Here is a 7146-nt window from a genome sequence, read left to right as displayed (position 1 = left end):
TAATTTAAAGTACCTCGGTGTGACTTTAACCAAGCAAGGGAAAGATCTGTACAATAGGAACTTCAAGACTCTGAAGAAAGAAATTGAAGAAGATCTCAGAAGATGGAAAGATCTCCCATGCTCATGGATTGGCAGGATTAATATAGTAAAAATGGCCATTCTACCAAAAGCGATCTACAGATTCAATGCAATCCCCATCAAAATACCAATCCAATTCTTCAAAGAGTTAGACAGAACAATCTGCAAATTCATCTGGAATAACAAAAAACCCAGGATAGCTAAAACTATCCTCAACAATAAAAGGACTTCAGGGGGAATCACTATCCCAGAACTCAAGCAGTATTACAGAGCAATAGTGATAAAAACTGCATGGTATTGGTACAGAGACAGACAGATAGACCAATGGAACCGAATTGAAGACCCAGAAATGAACCCACACACCTATGGGCACTTGATTTTTTGACAAAGGAGCCAAAAAACCATCCAATGGAAAAAAAGATAGCATTTTCAGCAAATGGTGCTGGTTCAACTGGAGGTCAACATGTAGAAGAATGCAGATCGATCCATGCTTATCACCCTGTACAAAGCTTAAGTCCAAGTGGATCAGGACCTCCACATCAAACCAGATACACTCAAACTAATAGAAGAAAAACTAGGGAAGCATTTGGAACACATGGGCACTGGAAAAAATTTCCTGAACAAAACACCCATGGCTTATGCTCTAAGATCAAGAATGGACAAATGGGATCTCATAAAACTGCAAAGCTTCTGTAAGGCAAAGGACACTGTGGTTAGGACAAAACGGCAACCAACAGATTGGGAAAAGATCTTTACCAATCCTACAACAGATAGAGGGCTTATATCCAAAATATACAAAGAACTGAAGAAGTTAGACAGCAGGGAGACAAATAACCCTATTAAAAAATGGGGTTCAGAGCTAAACAGAGAATTCACAGCTGAGGAATGCCGAATGGCTGAGAAACACCTAAAGAAATGTTCAACATCGTTAGTCATAGGGAAATGCAAATCAAAACAACCCTGAGATTTCACCTCACACCAGTGAGAATGGCTAAGATTAAAAACTCAGGTGACAGCAAATGCTGGCGAGGATGTGGAGAAAGGGGAACACTCCTCCATTGTTGGTGGGGTTGCAGACTGCTACAACCATTCTGGAAATCAGTCTGGAGGTTCCTCAGAAAATTGGACATTGAACTGCCTGAGGATCCAGCTATACCTCTCTTGGGCATATACCCAAAAGATGCCCCAACATATAAAAAGACACGTGCTCCACTATGTTCATCGTAGCCTTATTCATAATAGCCAGAAGCTGGAAAGAACCCAGATGCCCTTCAACAGAGGAATGGATACAGAAAATGTGGTACATCTACACAATGGAATATTACTCAGCCATCAAAAAACAATGACTTTGGAAATTGTGAGGCAAATGGTTGGAACTGGAAACTATCATCCTGGTGAGCTAACCCAATCACAGAAAGACATACATGGTATGTACTCATTGATAAGTGGCTATTAGCCCAAATGCTTGAATTACCCTAGATGCCTAGAACAAATGAAACTCAAGACGGATGATCAAAATGTGAATGCAGATCGCTCCTGAGAGACACAGCCAGAATACAGCAAATACAGAGGCGTATGCCAGCAGGAAACCACTGAACTGAGAACAGGACCCCTGTTGAAGGAATCAGAGAAAGAACTGGAAGAGCTTGAAGGAGCTCAAGACCCCATATGTACAGCAATGCCAACCAACCAGAGCTTCCAGGGACTAAGCCACTACCCAAAGACTATACATGGACTGACCCTGGACTCTGACCTCGTAGGGTTGCAAATGAATATCCTAGTAAGAGCACCAGTGGAAGGGAAGCCCTGGGTCCTGCTAAGACTGAACCCCTAGTGAACTAGACTGTTGGGGAGAGGGCAGCAATGGGGGAGGGTTGGGAGGAACACCCATAAGGAAGGGGAGGGGGAGGGGATGTTTGCCCGGAAACCGGGAAAGGGAATAACTTTCGAAATGTATATAATAAATACTCAAGTTAATAATAAAAAAAATATTTTTCATAATGTAGAAAGATCATTTGCCATTATTTTTGAGAACTTGATCAATGATATAAGCTTTTACTGATTCTCTCTCTCTCTCTCTCTCTCTCTCTCTCTCTTTCTCTCTCTGAATCTCTCCCTCTCTCTCTTTCACACACACACACACACACACACACACACACACACACACACACACGCTTCTATGTGTTCATGTACAAGTGGAGGCCTGAAATATGAAATATCTACTATATTTTTTGAGACAATGCTCTCATTGAATCCAGAGCACTTTGGCTAAACTGAGTGGTCACTGAGTTCTAGCTGAGCCTGTTTCTGACCCTCCTCACCCCACAGCACCCAGCACTAGGATTATAGACAGTGTCACCACATCTGCTTTTCACAAAGGAGATTTGAACATAATTCTTCTTGATTGCATGGTGGTTACTTTCCTGATCAATCCACTTTCCTAGCCCAATGAATAAATATTTTTATAAGGATAGGAGATTAAACTGTTAACAGTTTTCAGTTTTGTACAAAAGAAGGAGTTTTCTGGAATTATGTTACAGAATATTTCTTGGTTTCATAACATGATACAGAATTTGTTTGCTCATTAATATTTACCCATAAAACTCCTACTTTCTTCCTTTGGAAATCGTTAGAACATGTGTTTAAGAGGACATCTGGAAACAAAAATTTCTCAGCCACTGGCAACATGTCTCTCTGTGTCTTTACCTCACGAGAAGCTAGCAGGATGGGAGTCAGAGAATCAGCAGGTACTTCAGTTTTTATCATTTATCAGTTAAATAAATAATTTATTGCAATACAGTTCTGAAATGAACATTTCTTCCTAGGGAATTTCCTTAAAAACCATTTCCAGTCATGTCTGGGTGACATAGTATTTTAGAAAGCCAATATTGCATCAGACAGTCTCAAATTTGCAAACGGATTAAGCATTATTTTCACTAGGCCACATTTTAATAGCATTTATTGCTCCTAGAAACATGTTTGTGTGAGTTTTCAATAATGACTTATTCAGTGCTTTAATCATCGGAAGTCAAATGGCTGGATAAGTAAGCACAGAGAAATGTGTTGGAGCTCCTTTAATTATCAAATTTAGGTTTTATATGTATGGGAAGAATTGAAATTATTAGGACAATCCTTGAAGCTAATTCATTTTTAGGGAGAAATTTTTCTTATGTGCTTACATGTTGTTTCAGTTCTTCCTCTTTTAATGATGTGTAAATGTAAGCATGCATGATTTACGATTCTCTGAAATCCTTCCAGGGAATGGTAACAGGAATCCATCCAGGCAAACTCATGGATGACTATATGGTGATTCCTTTTTGGAATAATAGTTTAATGTAAGAAGAGAAGATTCCTAGAATCATTTTCATGATGATGGTGGTGGTGATGTGTGTATATGAGCATGCGTGTGTGTGTGTGTGTGTGTGTGTGTGTGTGTGTGTGTTAGTTTTGCTCATTTAGTCTGTGGAATGGACATACCAGAAACTCTCCACAATGGTTTTAGTCAATGGAACACAATGGTGTTTCAGAGCATGACGTCTGAATTTTACTACATTTTAATTTCTGCTCCATCACTTATCAAGTTTATAACTTCATGCAAGCCATCTTCTAAATGTGAGTTCCCTGTGTTATATGTAGTCAACAGTCTAGTGGCTACTTCTCAGATCCATAGAACAGGAGTGGAATGAAGCACTTCACATGTTTATTTAGTGCAGTGTCTCAGGCATGGTAACCAAACATGATTACTATAATTTAAATCATTATTCTATTACCCTTTAACTTCCTTTGAAAAAAATCTTTTAAAAGAAAAATTTAATCCCCTTAAGACGAGCACATGCCCTGATTAAATGTTTAGTGGAACGTACAGCTGGTCTGGGATCAGATAAGGAACTAGCATGCATCTCTCTGGCTCTTCTGAGCTGACCTGAGCTCCCCCGGGCTGTTTGCTGTTCAAGTCTACACCGCTGGCCTAGCAAACTGAAAATATGCAGCTAAACAAAGTATGACACTGTTGTTTCAAGCAAACATTCCACTTAAAGCTAATGAAATGTTGTCATCAGTGGCTTCCACGGGACTTAGAGAAATACAACTTTGAGCATTTTAGAAATTATCTAAAATGTCCGATTCATCATTGTTAAATAGCGTTTTTGGGAACACAGGTACCTAGGACTATGTTCTTCCACAAATGAATTGGGTCCTTCCAACACAGGAGTGTTAGGGTCATACAAAGATAAGGATCAGTAGAAGTTTGAAAGAAAACGGACAAGAGTACCGTGACGGGAATGTCTGAGCACTAAGATGAACTTGACCTGCTTCGCTTCCATCTCTCGCCCTGTTCTACCACATTCCCCGATTCCCAGCCACGCTGCTCGTGGTTTTTGTGCGGTTGCAGTGATGAGCAAAGCTTATCTGCAGGAAGGAAACTGGGGGATTGCAATAGCTCTGAAAGAACTTTTGTTAAGCCCAGCAGCAGTCAGTGACACAGATAAGCTTCACCCGAAGCCACTGATGTGTAACATGTGGGACTCTAAGCAACAGGAAGATGAAGAGCCCCTTATTAGATCATGATTAACAGTTTCAGTGTGGGAACTTGCTCAGCTACCTAGGTTAGAAGGAAGCCAGCCCTGCAGGTCCTCCTTTCTTCCTCTCCTAACCTAACTCCTTTCTAGTGTTTACAAAAGCCCTCTTTGCTTGCCTGGCCTTTCACTTACTCAAATAAGGTCACTTTAATCCAAAACCAATTTTTTTCTTGGCTGAAACTTTCTTTTTTTTAATTGGATATTTTTATTTACATTTCAAAACCAATTATTAAAAATATTTTTGTACTACTTTTTGAGAATTTCATATGAGGGTTGTACTTACATCATGATTGCCCCTTTCTACCATTACTCTTCCTGTGTACCCCCAACTCCCTCACAACTATGTATGCTATTCTTTAACTATTGTTACATACACATATACATACACATACACATACACATACACATACACATACACATACACATACACATACACATACACATACACATACACATACACATACACATACACATAGGCTATATAGGTACAGCCTACTGAGTCCGTTTAGTGTTGCTCATAGGTATATGTGTTAGAAATCACCACTTGGGATTGGATAACCTACCACAGGCCTCATCCCTGGAGAAGAATGAATCTCCCTCTCCCAGCAACCATTCATTTCCTGTATGACATCATCTAGGGGTGCAGTCTTGTCATATTTTTTTTTCCATCCGAGTTGGTGAACCCACTGCTATTATCATTACACAGATCTTGCTTAGGTGAACATGGTGTTAGCATCCAGGGGTCTTGCTCCCTGTTATAGACAGAAGACAGTGTTTTATCCTGTGGCAGACATCCTCTTCCTCATTGTGCCCCCTGAGCCTCAGACATGGGGGTTGTGTTGTATATGTATCATGTGGACATAAGCACCCTACAGGCAGCCGAGCACAAAGACTCTTTAGCCACATATTATGTAAATGCATGTGAAGGGATGAGCCTAGATGTTTCCTTTCTACAATTTTTTGTTGTGTGGTGGTGGCAGCAGGTACCTTCCATGGCATGTCTGTGGAGGTCAGAGTGTAACTGACAGGGGTCAATTCTGTTCTTTCACAATGTGGGTCTTAGAGACTGAATTCTGTTCATCAGGCTTGGCAGCAGGGCCATTCGTCACTCAGCCCCCTCTAAGAGTTATTTAATCTCTAGTAGGTAAAAAAGACACCATTAGCTTCTCAGTTTATTTTTGATTCAATTAAAGACCTTTGAAAAATTTAAGCACTGTTCTTTTACAGTTCAATAAACTACTCAAGTAAATTTGTCAAACTCATAACATTCTCAGAATGTTTGAGTCATGTGTCCTTCTGAAAGCCGTCCAAAGGGAAACTCACCAGAGATAAATAACTGTTTTGGAAACACATACACGTGCATGTCCGTTCAAGAACTTCAGATTAGATCCTTGCTTCGAAATAAGACTTCAGATATGTGGTATAATAAAATTGCTTATCCTGAGGACTTCAAAGAGAGATATGATATTTTGTAAATCAATGTGATGAAATTTTATTACACTTATTATTTACCATGTTAATACACAAAAATAAGCTAGCACCAGGTCACGAATATTCACAATGATTATTTTTTAAAGTTCTCATGAAGAATGTACAAGGACTACGGTCAACAATTACACATCTCCTTGTTTCTGTATTCTTTTCAAAGAAGAAATATTTTTCCAGATTGCCAAAATAAACATTTTGCTCCTGGAAAAGTCAACTTTATGGTTTTGATTTATATCCAGCCAAAAAAAAAGAGACTCAAATTCCATTTGCTTTGTTCAAAATCAGCATCTAATCTAGGTCCTCGGTATTGCCTTCAGTTGCTAAACCCCCTGGGCTTGACTTACCCTATGGTTGTCTAAGGGGTTTCTATGTCATCGTGTTGGTGATTGAGATCTCTGGATGAATATATATTATGTATTATTCTTATATATTAAAGCGAACTCTCAGTCTTCTTGTAAACAGACTAGAGCATGCCCTGTGTGTGGTTTGCACCATGGTGGCAGAGTCGGTTTGCTGTGTCACTGTTAGAGTTGCTCAGACTGGCCCCTGAACTGTGTAGTCAGCTTCTGAGCTCTCCAATCTTCTGTTCAGCTCTCCCACCAATGGTCAAATGGTATTTTGTAAGACTCGCTTTGTTTACCTTATGCTAACACAAAATGAGGATCTTCTGTGAATCAACTACTGCAAAAGTGTGGCTTTCCAAATTTCACATCACTTCTGTGCTAACTGTGTAGTTCGTGTTCTCGCATCAATAAGAATCATCAGGGTGCACCATAAGACAGATTTACTTTCGAAAGGATAAATACTGCTTTAAATTTTCCTTTAATTTTACGATTAAAAGTATTCTGTTTCTCACTTCCCTTTTCTCCCTTCAAACCTTCTCTCTACTCTTTCTAATTCATAGCCTCTTTCTTCATCAACTGTAATTACATGCACTTGAATATGTGTAAACACACACATTCTTAAATATAACCCACTCCAGCTATATACTCTATAATGTCAC

This window comes from Rattus rattus, chromosome 7 (assembly GCF_011064425.1).
Source record: "Rattus rattus isolate New Zealand chromosome 7, Rrattus_CSIRO_v1, whole genome shotgun sequence".
In the NCBI taxonomy this organism is placed as follows: Eukaryota; Metazoa; Chordata; class Mammalia; order Rodentia; family Muridae; genus Rattus; species Rattus rattus.
This window is presented reverse-complemented; position numbering follows the sequence as displayed.